The 13,766-nt window shown below is 39.7% G+C and overlaps 1 protein-coding gene across 2 annotated transcripts in view; it reads left to right on the top strand.

Moving 5' to 3' along the window:
- The first annotated feature begins 3,870 nt into the window (after positions 1–3,870).
- Positions 3,871–13,766, top strand: part of LOC127411487 (forkhead box protein N3-like) — a 152,347-nt gene continuing 142,451 nt past the window's right edge. The window contains exon 1 of one of the 2 annotated variants that reach the window (XM_051647102.1): positions 3,871–4,043. The gene's annotated coding sequence lies outside the window, so the exon portion shown is untranslated. Of the gene's footprint in view, positions 4,044–5,739; positions 5,834–13,766 lie in introns of those variants that run through there. The other variant, XM_051647103.1, reaches the window with a different exon arrangement.

Here is a 13,766-nt window from a genome sequence, read left to right on the forward strand (position 1 = left end):
CTGCTTAGTGCAGAAATATGATCTTATTGTACTCCCAGTAAGTGCTATAAAACCGCCGGAAATATTTAAAAAATGCATATTTCTAATCCTTTGCACTAAGCAAGCACTCTCGCACAGGAATCATGCTACATTAATTCACTTAAGTGCCTCAGGCAAAATATTATATGATAAAGACATTCATCTGAGCTTTGTATTTTTTCAATTGCATTCCAAGATGTGACAGAGGAAGGTGGAATAATTACCTCAGAGGAACTTTAAATGTGTTATTCTTATGACTGATGTATGTAAATCATTTTGATGAGGACAGAGAGGTAGAATGGTTTGGTAGAGGAGAAGGACATGTGTAATGAATTTTCATATCCATGGTGTTATTGACCTTTGATTTAAACTGTTTAAATGGTGAAATGCAAAGGTCAAGACAAACAGTCTCTTGTTTTGAGTAAGTGACTTGTGGGTGACCTTTTTTTTACTTGAGCCAGACAGCAACCACTCTGAACACCCTATCAACTTGGGCTGGGTGATAAAACAATCTCGATATTTATCGCGATAAAAAAAATCCACAATATCGATGATAAGCTTTTGAGTAATTTTCAGTATTTAACCTATGTTCTACATCTAGACAATCAGGATCACATGTTGCCTTTTTTCCTGCATGTGAGTAAATATGAGGCGCTGCATGAGTTAACGTGGTGCCTTTAAACTTTTTTTCCTTTGTTTAACTTTTTTAATCAGCATGTTATGAGCCTTTAATAATAAATAAAGAGATTTCTGTTCTAATTTTGTGAAAATTAATTAGATGTCATCATCTCTGGCATCGCTGACAAGGAACGTCAATAAAATTACTAGTTGGTAGCCTAGTCTTTCACTTTAATGAAAATATAAATTATACATTTTCAAAATGTATCTCAGGGAATACCCCTGAACCTCCATACAGTATCATTCCTCAGTCACAAGAGCTTCTATGCCCCCATACTTGGGTATCTAAATGTACAGACATATAAAAATATACAATTTGAATGTAAAAAATATTCAAACAAATACTGGACTGCTGTCATTATGCTTCAGAATGGACAGATTATCTTTTAGCATTCATTTCCAACTGCACTTGATTAACTCTATAAAATATTTTTATATTTTGGTAGAAAATCCCCCCCACTGCTTTGGCTGTCTCTGGGCCCCCAGTACAGTTTTGTAGAGACTTTTTTGACTGTTTAGGATTTAAAATTTTTCTTCTTCTGCCAACTTGAAAAAAAAAAAAAAAAGTGCAATGTGCAAATGAATGTGTATGTATATCGTGATAAATATTGACATTGAACGATATAAAAAAGAATATCATAGCAATGCCTTGGCAACCACCCAGAACACCCTAGCGGAACTTGTGGAAGAGAGCCACTCACATTTTCTTCAGAAAATGGAAAAATCTTGTTATAGTTACTATGTGGACCATTTGTGCAACCTTCTCATGAATATATTGCTTTATGCTATGGCATGCTGCTAAATTTATACTTTTAGTGGCACTTGAACTAGTACTGGGAAATACAGACGAGTTTCATTGTACAGCTGCTGGAAATGCTGGATCTTTTTGCCAGACGTTCAGGGGCCAGAGCATTTGGCAGCTCAGTCGGTTTCTGTTGCTGAAATATTATTGAACATGATTAACTGCATGATCTGAAAATATACACTTTTGGAAAGCTCTCACACTCTCCAGTCTAGCTTCATTGACATAGCATTTAAGTCTATAACTTGCAGACCCTCTCAGTCAACAGGCAGATTTTTCTTGTTACTTAGTTTTTGTTATTTAAATATGTGCTCCCAATTCAGCCACAGTTTGTGAGCACATTAGTCGACTGTTATTTAGATAACAGCCAAGTTCGGTTAAAGTAGTAGTTCACCCAAAAACTAAAATTCTTTCATTATTTGCTCACCATTATGTTGCTCCAAACCATTATTACTGACTTTCTTTTGTGAAACACTAAAGGAGATGTTAGATAGAATGTCAGGGACTTACAGCCTCTATTAAATTTTATTGTATGAAAAAAAAAAAGAAAAAAAAAAGATGCAGTTAAAGTGAATAGTGACTGAGGCAAACAATTTGCCTTGCATCTCCTGTTGTGTTCCACAGAGCATACAGGTTAGGAATGACAGGATGAGTAACTAATGACAGAATTTTCTCATTTGGGTGAATTATTCCTTTAAGACATAGATCCTCATTTTTCATACAAGCATCTAGCAGAGTTTACAGAATTTCTCAAAAAAAGAAACGTGAAAGAGTTGTAGCACCGTTACAAAGCTCCCCACTGAGGAGGTGGACTCAGCCCTGAGGCTGATCGTATGGCCGGCAGCCTGATTCGTGCAGCTCTTGACAGTTATAAGCAGCCCAAATTTCCCCCTGTTTTGCAGTCTGCTGCTCCATGTGTTGCTTATATTTATAGCCTTGGCTGGAGTGTTTGTGCACATAATGGTTTTAGCACTGCTGCCACAATTTCTAATAACACTTAAGAGTGATAGCAAAAGATTTAGCACTTTTTAATTCTTGTTAGAGTTTTAATATTGGTACGTAATTAAATTACAGGACTAAACTCTGATTTTTCTGTAGGTCATGATTGTTTTAATTGTCTTTTTCTGTCTATTTTACAAGACTAAATACTAGCGGTTTTTATAGTAAAAAAAAAATATAAAAATAAATGGCTGGACAGGAAACCACACAAAAGCTTGTGGATTTCCTCCCAGACTTCAGGTGACAAATCTGTTGTAGTATTAGCAGATGTCCCCTCTGTAATAACTATTCTGCTTTCCATGTTCATGCTATGTGAAACACTCTTTATGGTTGTGTTTCTTGTGTGTGACGCTGGTGATGTCAGGCTAGGTTTGTCAGATGGCACACTTTGGTCCCTTTTTAACTACCAAAAAAAGTTCACAAAAATGATTAATTACACCCTTATGTCATTCCAAACCAATATGTTTTTTCCTCATGGTGCACCATAGGAAGCTCTCAAATGTCATGTGCATTTCTGCATATTCAAACTTTGTGCGATCGATTACAAAAAATGTGAGAACCCCTGGAGTTTGACATTGTTGACGTCAAACCCGACGTGACACATCTTGGTGCGCCATATTTGTACGTGTCCAAACGCGAATGAAATTTGAGATTAATGGTAAATGGCAAGATTTTCAGTGAATAATAACTTATATTTATTGCTTATTACTTGGAATGTAGCACACAAGTTATATGCGAAATGCGAAACATCTCTTGGTGATGACAGCTTATAATTTAATTATAACATTTCGATGAAAGATTACGAAGACAAAAATGTATGCACTTTGAAATAACGCTCACTAAAACATTGTACATAATAACTGAACATTGTACATTTTTTTATAGTAAATGGGTCAATTTTGATTTCCTGTTCACTTTTCCAATGTAATTGCATTTTATATAATGCAATTAGAGCACACTGTGAATTCAACATATCAAATTATATCTTAGTATTGCAGTGCGGACATTTTCTTGTAATGCTGCATTTTACAGGCATTGCAAGTAAACAAATGCTACCCCATATAATTTGTGACTTGTCAGTTATTATTTTTAGAGCAATTCCTAAGTTATTGCTTGCATTTTGTCCATGAAATGGATATAAAACAACAGTCCTCCATCAACGTTCATCTACAATTGTGGAACAACCCAACACTACACTCAATCTGACACAGTGCAGGAGTTATTATCAGCCATCTGTAGAGTGTACCCCAGGGTTACACACGGAACAATGACATTCTTTCAGTTAACACAGGATACACTAGGACCCAGTAAGGCACTTCCCTCTTCATCAGGCTCTCTTAGTTCCAGAGCTCAGTGAGCAGTCTCAGAACAGAGTGCAAAGAGAGAGAGAGAGAGAGGGAGAGAAAAATCAAAGTGAATGTTAGAGCCCAATGTGGTCACTTCTGAAACACTGAATCAGAGAGAAATGTTGGGATTAACCAGTCGGATTTAAAAAATCTGGAGCTCATGCGGAGGCAGCCAATTGGGAGACGATCTGGATTAAAAGGTTTGTGTGTGATCATTAATTCTTGCTGTAATCAATGGGGGGCTTTCTTTTTTGTCAGAAGTCAGCCGGCGTGCAAGAGCATTCCGGGGGAATAGATGCTTCTAGGGAGCTCCAGGCTGGTGAGTCTAGTTATGTGTGGGACATGTGCTACTTACACCAGATGACATATTGTGACAGCACAGACAGGAAAGAGGGCACGCTCTTGTCACTGAGGAATGAGAGCCACTGCTGTTGTAATCAATACTAGAAAAAGGTCTAGACCATCCTTACGTGTGAAGGACTACTTGCTGAGTGTGCCTCTGGGATGTTTCTGTTTACCTTCCCTTTCTCTCGCTAACCCTTTCTCCTTTTAGAGCAGTTGATGTTTTTCTTAGTGCAGAGGAAGTTACATCTCACCCTTAGGGGGTAGGGCCCTCTGTTCTGGTCGTTATTGTTTTTATTTGATGTTCTCAAGTTCAGCACCCGCAGTTCTGTGAGAGGAACTTTGCTCCGAGACTTGTAAACAAATGCAGTGTTAAATAAAGAAGCCACAGAGTTTGAATGTGCTCTCTGGGTGGAAAACAAGGCAACAGTGGGAGAGTGTACGAGAGAACCAACGAGAGAAGTGAGCCACATCGCTTCAAACGATCTCAACCGCGTAAGCCAAGGAGACAGGGAGACTACTGGGAAACAATGCAGCAGAGTGCTTAGATGTGCGCGCGCATAAAAACACTAAGATAAAAGCAAATTGTCAAATTCTTTTTGGAGGCTTCTTCTGTTGGTTCGTGTCTAGTTGTAGTTTTTTTCCCCCCGTGCTTGCTCTCTGAGCTGGGAATGTCAAACTTTCTCATTGTAATCTGATAGTGCTTAGTTGCAACACTTTTCTATGCACGCTTAGACACAACAGCTGAAAGTGAGTCCTGCCCTAAATGCGTGCTCTGTTTTCTATCCAGTTGGCTTCTTGCATTGCAACTGTTAATCTGCATTCTCTCTGCTCATTTGAATTCATGAGCAGTAAGTTGTCCTTTGAACCGAAGTGCATGAATGTGTCGGCACATGGCACAGTCTGAGGATTTAATGTCATTAAAACTGGACTCTTGTAACTCAGGTGTTTTGCTGAGCTTGGAGCTTTTAGCAGTTGTTTGTCTGCGAATCTCTTTACCACTGTGCTATAGCAAGTTTCTTCTTGGAATCTGACATGCTGAGCTTGTGCTTTCCAGAAGAGTTTCCATTTTTGTACAAAAAAAAAAAAAAAAAAACCTTCATGGCAGTGTCCCCTTTGGGGAAAAAAAGACTGGTGGGCTGCTGGAAAAATTAACGCTTCATTTGGTAGGATTTAAGACTTTTTTCTTTTTGTTGTTTTATGTGAATTGGAGTGTCGTGCCATGTTGCAAGTTTGCATTTCTCTCCCCCCTCTACCACAAGTTTTCCCCTGACCCTCTGTTTCCATGTCCCTCTCATGTGATCGCTCTTCGCTGCCTATAGTACAAGCGATCACCGCCTATGAAAACATGGCACACGATTGGCTGATCCTGCAGATGCACAGGAAGTTCAGGGTTTCTCATAACCACCCAGAGACACAGTTACCATAGAGACAAAGATAAGCCCCCATACTAAAAAAAATAAAAAAGGCTGCATGTCATCACAGCAGCCTGCAGAAAGCGTCTGCTCTCTTTCTCTCCCTCCCTCTCTCTCTCTCTTCTGCCAGTTCTCCTATTAGCAGCTGCTCAAACAGTACAGCCCCTGCCTTATGAAGGTTGCCTCAGGTTTTCTTCTCACTCACTGCTCTTCAAATGCGTTCTTAACTTAACGTGAGTTTTGCTTTTTACAAACTTTCCATTGCACGTCAATGCAATTCTGAAATAGTGCTCATGCTCGTATAAACTTCCTGAGTCTATTCACAAGTGAGCGTACCATTGACCCGTGCCTAGAGGGCATGTGTGTGTGTGCTTTTGTGTGCATGTGCCCCCCTTGCCGTGCTTGGATGATGCATAACATTGTCCATTCGTCTGGCCAAAGCTGCGTCCATGCTGGCAGGAGCTATTTCTGCTATCTGATGTAATGGCAGGCTGTGTGTGTAATGCTGATACCACCGGCTGCACGTTAATTGATTTCAGGACTATTGTGGAGGCTATTAAAAAGCTGCCTCTCAGACCAAGAGCATTTGAAGGTCTTTGACTCAGTATCTCTGACTCATAAGGCAGACCAAGAGTTTGGTTCTCTTTCTTGTCATTTCCGATTAACTCTGTTCCCTGCTCAAAAAAACATCTTAAACCAGCCTAAGATGGTTTGCTGTTCTTAAAAGGAATGTTCTGGGTTCAATTCAAGTTGAGCTCAAACGACAGCATTTGTGGGATAATATTAATTACCACACAAAATAGTTTTATTATAAAAAAAAACAAAAAAAACAAAAAAAAAAACAAAAGCTAAAATCTGGATTATAGTGAGGCACTCACAAGGGATGTGAATGGGGGCCAGTCCATAAATATTAAAATACACACTGTATAAAAAGTATACTTTATACGTGTTAACATGATTTTAGTGGGATTAAATTGCTTACTAACCTTATCTGCTTAAAGTTATATCCAATGTTACAACTTTGTCATTATAACGAATTTCTGGTAAATCCCTGAATTTATCACACTAAAATCATGTTTACATATTTATTGTTTACGTCTTGTGGCAATACTTTTGAAATAGTGTGTATTTGAACATTTATGGATTGGCCCCATTCACTTTGATAGTAATTGCTTACAATAGATGTAATTTTTGCTTCTTCTTTTTTATAATCTAGAGATGAGTTGAAATAATTTTTTCGTGAACATGCCTTTTAAAGGGATGGTTCACCCAAAAGTAAAAATTCAGTCATCATTTACTCACCCTCATGTTGTTCCAAACTCATATGACTTACTTTTCTTCTGTGAAACACAAAAGGAGATTTTAGGCTAAATATTAGTGACTGACAGCCTCAGAGGCTATTCACTTTTATTCTATTTTAAAAAGAGCAGCTTCAACATTCTTCAAAATTTCTCCTCTTGTCCTCCACAAAATAAAGTCATACAGGTTTGAAGTGAAATAAGAGTGAGCAAATGATGACTTAGTTTTCATTTATGGGTGAACTAATCCTGGTCTAAGCTGGTGCTCTGCTGGTTTAGCTGGTTTGCAAGCATGGTGCCTAAACCCTCTCTAAAACCAGTCAATTGACCAGCTTGACCACACTCGGAGACCAGTTAAGACCAGCTTACCAGTTTAAGCTGTTTCTGCGACGTGCCAAAGGGAGGCAGAGCCGGTGGTGAAAGGGCTTCCTGTTGACGGGAGTGTTGTGTTATCTGTAGAAAGGGCCTGTTGGCAGGAAATGTGTCAGCCACTTGTTTTCTTTAAAGTTAGAGTATGTGTCGTGGATCGCTTGTTTCATCTTCGGCAGGAGGTTTGGGGAGGGAATGGAAATCGCTTTGCTCTGAACTTTATGAAATTCGATACGTTGCCTTGACAATTTCTCCTCAGTTAGTGCGTACTGCTGTTGTCATCACGGCGTATGAACAAAGCCAAAATCTTGCCTCTTGAAAGATATAATATCCTTGAGCGAAACTGTATGCCCTGCCATACAACAGACACCCCTTTTGAATTCATTCATATTTAAATGCCATATAAATTCCTGGCCAAAAAGTGACTTATATTTCTGATATGGTTGTCAGTGCGGTCTGAGCTGCTCTCAAAGGAGGGTTTAAGCGTGTCCTTTTATAGTCCCAGCACAGTGAGTCCTCCTTCAAAACTTCCAGTACCCCTTTAAACCCTCATCTCTCATTTGGCACATTTGCATTTCGAGTGATTAAGCATCAGAAGTTTCCCAGTGTGACCCAAGGGCGTGCAGAGAGCCAGTATTATTTAAGCACATGGGGCCACGGGACGAGAATGGGTCGCTGTCTGTCCGTCACAGTTGAGAGGTGAAGTTGGCTGCTGAGGAGGTCAAGGCACTTTTTATTTTGAGGCATTGGAGTGTGGGGCTTCTCAGTAGCGCGTCTCATCTTTTTTGTCTGTGTGAGATCTTGAAACAACAGCCCATGGCTTGTCAGCGGACCGAGTTTGCACCGCCCCTTATGAACATTAAACAGCACAGCAAATCAAAGGCAAGCGCTCGGCAAGGCAGAGAAATATGTCAAAACATCACAGGAGTAGACAGGCAAAAAAACACCTGATGGGAAATAAGGGGAAATATGCAAGATGGCTAGGATTCGCAGTTTCACTCAATGCTCTACTTCATGAGCGTAAAGTGAATAAAGAAATGGGTCAATTCAGTTATTCCTATTAAATGTTCAGTTGCGATACAGCTGAATTCTCCAGGGCCGTTCCCTTGTGATGTGTTATATGGCAAACTATGCGAGTCTGTGATAAAGGTCTCCAGTCAAAATGCATCTCTTCATCGGGTGTTCTGTCACGTGTGACTGAAGGCATCACGTCCTCAATCAAAATGAGGACATACATCTTCAGCCCTCCATGCTATTTCCTCTATTGCTCTCATCCCCTGGTGACCTTCAAGCTTTTTTATTTGATCTCTATCCTAGTGATTAAGTGTCTGGAATGCATGTGATGATTGTGGCAGCCTAATGAATGATAGACTTGGCTGTACCTCTGTGAAGCACATTTACGGCTTTGTGGTGGGTTGCCGAGCTCTGACTGAAGGAGGAAGAGCTGCATAGACAAGTTGCGAATACCATACCTCTTGTTTCATTTAAATTAACTTTATCCACTTGAATCAAAGGTCCTGTTTTCAATTCACATTAGCATGCAATCACCATGATCCAATCAAGCAGATCTGATCAGAACCTAATCAGAACACAGCGTGTTTACATTTGTCCACATCAAGTAGCTTCTGTGTCCAGACAACTGGTCGGAACTCTTTTCCTCGCACAGTAGTATTTGATTACGTCATGAGATGATGCCACCATGCTGACTGGAAACACGTAAACAAAGCAATGCACGTTTCTCTGGTACCAAGGAGATAAAAATCTAAATAAAAGAAATTCGAAACAGCGTGACTGCAAAAATCATTTAAAGGTATATAGAATTGTAGGATAATATTTTACGAAGTATTATGAGAAGTATGAAGATAAATTTAATTGGTCGGTTGGATCATTCCAACTTGTAAGAAAATGCTACTGGTTCTAAACTTCTAATATAACCCACATGCTGTGATATCTTCAATATTTGATGCACACTGTTAATGCTTACACAAGCCAAGAACTAATAAGAACTAACTAATTTAATTAATGTCATTATTTCGTCTGTGTATGGGTGTTTGACAGTAAACATTTATCAGTGGTTAAGATAAAAACGAGAGCTATAGTTTTACAGCTCTGTCTTCGCTGATACCTGCTGCATTTTTATGGGATAAGTGTGTTTACTCTGAATTTGAAGACCTTGAATGTCACATGTTCTACTTGAAAATAACACGTTGACCTGTGAATGCTGATATAATGGCTAGATTTCGTTTAGATTATACTTATATCCGATCACAATACGTCGCCGACTACTCGGGATCAGGACAAGCAGATCAGAACATGTTCAGATTACAGACGTGTTTACACTTGTCTTTTCAATACAAATGTGGACAACATCCTGATACAGGTCGCATTTTAATGGCAAGTATAAATGGGGCCAAATAAGCTGCGTTTCCATCCAACTATAAGAAATCCTGAATGGAAACGCTTGATATGCGAATAAACTCTCAAAAATTCACATAAAATTTAATGTGCTTGGAGGAGGTGGATTTTCTAGTTTCGCATTAGTTAAAATGCATAAACGATGATGACGTGTCATGACCATTTGTAAAGCGCTATGACAATGCGCTCATCAGATGGTATAGCTTGACGTGACTGGCTCAACGAAAGTCCCGACCATGGCACACAGTTAATCAAAAGTGCTTCACCCACAGATCATCGTTAAAGTGGATCCTCACAATACACCAGAACTGTTTAGAGTGCGGGCGCTTCCAGGTACTATATATGAAGGCTGTCGGCGAATGGGAATAGCCATTTTAGCCCTCATTATGTGAGCTATTGCACTTATTCTGCGATGTCTCCTGGCAGCATTTAATATCATATTGTACAATTGCTTCATTACAGCAAATACAACTCTCCCTGAAGCAAAGAGGTCATTCAGCTGCTCCATGACAAAAAGGTGGGCTCCCTCAAGATAATATGCATTTACAGTTCATGGAAATGCGCAATGTTTTGCATTTTGTTTCGTTGAATTTTCAGAAATGCGTATTAAAAATGCGAAGCATTTTGATGAAAATCCAGCTATAGACTTACGTTTTTCTATCACTCCCTTCAGTCTGACAATTGTGTGCCCTCTTTTGCTCTTGCTCCTTGTATTTCAGGCTCAATAGTAGCACAAGAGGGAAGAAATAACTATAAATTTGATGTAAACACTTGAGCATCCAGCAGAGAAAAATGAGGAGTATTGCCAATGCCAAAATGACCGGCCACTCAGATCCAGCATGAGTGCTCATCTGGGTCTCGAATGCACTGGAATTATAGCCTCAGTGCACTGCTGTCAGTCAAATAATAACAGACTCTAGGGTTTCAGTGACACTTAGGGCAGTTTTACATGGGACGCGGTCACCGCACTTTCCCTATCATTTTCAATGTGAGAGAGGCGGCAAAACCGAGGTGGTAGTTGAACGGCGCCACTTTCCAAGCTCATTCCCGAGAAACCCGCTGCTTTGTTGTGCACGACTGCTTGCTGCGCACACCGCGCAAGATAAAAAAATATTTTATCTCTCCGTGGCTGCCGTTTGTCATTGACCAATCAGAACTGAATTTATTCACAACCAATCAAATGGCATTTAGATTTTATGTAGTCAAAAACATTTACATTACATTTATGCATTTGGCAGACACTTTTATCCAAAGCGATTTACAGTGCCCTGATTACAGGGACAATCCCCCTAGAGCAACCTGGAGTTAAGTGCCTTGCTCAAGGACACAATGGTGGTGGCTGTGGGGATTGAACCAACAACCTTATGCTTATCAGTTCAGTGCTTTAGTCCACTACACCACCACCACTCCTTTACATGAATATACTCGCTGTTTCTGAATGTTTCTTTGAGCGTTTATAGAGACATAAATAGGAAAACAGCCTCACGGAAAGCTGTGAGTGGAGGAGTCAGTGTACCAGGTGAAAATAGACTACGGAAGCATTTAGCTTATGTTTGGAAAATAGACGATGCAATAGGTCATGTATACAAAAGGGTCATGGACTGTATACTTTAATTTTCTCTTCTGTAACAGGTCTCTGAAACATCAACTTTAGATAAACAGAAAATACAATTGCCCAGATGGGTTATTGGCAGAGTATTTTGTGGATTTTAATATTAATTTGTAGCCCTCCCATTTTAATTATTGATGTGATGTTATTTATACTATACCAATTTGCCAATAAAAATATGAAGTAACATGCAGTCTGTTTCTTTAGTCATTAAAAAAAAAATGTGGAACTCATCAAATGTGGAGAATGTAATTGATTTACAATTACATTGTTTAGCCTTGATATTCTAATTTTACATTACTATAAAAAATAGCTTATTACAATATTTATAGTTATAAAACATTTTATGAAAAAAATAAGTGGCATTTTATTTAAGTGCAATCAATCACATGAAAACTACTACAATATTTACAGTAATCGCATTATAGATGCAGTAACTAAACTGAAGCAGTAGAGAGCATTATTGCACTTCTACTGGTGCGTTTTGCACCGCTTCTCATGTGAATGGAAAACGCCTGTACAAACAAGAAGCCGCAAGATCGCAAGCAAAAACTGCCACCCACCGCGTCCCATGTAAAACCGCCGTTAAGTTCATACCTGGGTCAGAATGGCCCATGAAACAGGCACGACTGAAGACAGGTAGGAAGAAAAGAGGATCAGGACCCAATATACTCAATAATACAAATAATGTGGCTTAATCATATATCCAAATCCATTTGAAACTTTGTGTTTTAAGTAGACTGATGCAGATTGAAAATTTTGGTAGACACCGATAACAGATGCTAATCAAATCCTCATTGACCTCAGATTGCACCCTTATTGTGGAGAGGTGTACTATTACTTTGTAAGAGATTAGATTAATGATGTTTGATTGGCAGCAAGTTCGCTAGTTTCATATGAGGAGATATAAAGGTTTTGTCTCTATGTTGAGGCACTGGTGGCTTTGTGTGTAGTGTAGTGATAGTGAAGACAGGTCTTGGTGCTAGTTGATCAGTGTTGTTAAGAGGGCTTGCATTGTTCAGACTGATCCTATTGTCCTCTATTCTGCAGGCATCAAGGGCATTTAGAACTCAGGCTGCACAGCCAGTGGACACGGTCTGTTCCTGCTTACACTGAGGGACAAATGTGTAAGGACACAGGGACAGACATATAAACTCACATAACATGTGATGCAGTTACACCAGGTCATGTAGGAGGGAGCTTTCAGAGAAATATGTGTAATTTAGCTCATTTACATTCACCCATTTGGCAGAGGCGTTTATCCAAAGCTTTAATGCTAATTTAAATTTACTGGATGAACATGCTTCTTTTAGTTTAGTAGTGAAATGCACCCACGTTTTTGTCCTGCTAAGGTGTTTGTTTGGTTCTATTTCTCAGAATTGCACACATTCCTGAAATTCTTTTTTTTTGTGGATTTTCTCCCTTTTTATCCCCAGTTTGGCATGCCCAATTCCCAATGCGCTCTAGGTCCTCGTGGTGGCGTAGTGACTCAATCCGGGTGGTGGAGGACGAATCTCAGTTTCCTCCGCGTCTGAGACAGTCAATCCGCGCATCTTATCACGTGGCTTGTTGCGGAGACCTAGCGCGTGTGGAGGCTTCACGATATTCTCTGCGGCATCCATGCACAACTCACCACATGCCCCACCGAGAGCGAGAACCACATTATAGTGACCACAAGGAGGTTAACCCAACGTGAGTCTACCCACCCCAGCAACCGGGCCAATTGGTTGCTTAGGAAGCCTGAATGGAGTCACTCAGCACACCCTGGATTCGAACTTGCAGGTGTGGTAGTCAGCATCTTTACTTGCTGAGATACCCAGGCCCTCACATTCCTGAAATTCTTGACCTAGGAGAACTCTGAGCTAGCCGAAGAGCATTGATAATTTGGTTAAAACTAATTGTGGGTGTGGTTTGGACATGCCGTTTTTCTTGTTTGTTCCTTAACAAGCAAATTTTAAAACAACACTGCAAGTAGCATAAACGCAGGAATCGTTCAGCTTTTGCCCATTAACCCGATTTCACACTGCATTCAAACACCTTTACTGACATTCTTACCAGCTTATCAATGTGCGCTGTGCCTGTTTACGTGTGCATATGCCTGTTTATGTTTTGATGTGAAAAGCAGAGAATATTCAGATGATTTCAAATGTTATGTAAACACGGGTTTCTTACTTTAGGAGTTTTTTTAATAAGCTAGTTTTTGATGATTATCAGCTTATTGTTGTGCATGTCAATGCATTTTTATAGAGCAAGAAGTGGTTTTAGGATCAGATTTTAGCTTTTAGAGGCACTTTTTTAACAGTACTGGACCGCTGTGATGGGCTCCATACAGACCTGCTAAGTTTTCTGCTCATTTCAGAGAATTAGTACAACTGATGCCCTAATTGTTTAAGAAACCTGACAAGTGCAAACCATCTCTGAGTTCAGCTTGAACACACCCTCGCAGGCCGGATCTCATTCGGAAAACTCTAGAGA

This window comes from Myxocyprinus asiaticus, chromosome 20 (genome assembly GCF_019703515.2).
Source record: "Myxocyprinus asiaticus isolate MX2 ecotype Aquarium Trade chromosome 20, UBuf_Myxa_2, whole genome shotgun sequence".
Lineage (NCBI taxonomy): Eukaryota > Metazoa > Chordata > Actinopteri > Cypriniformes > Catostomidae > Myxocyprinus > Myxocyprinus asiaticus.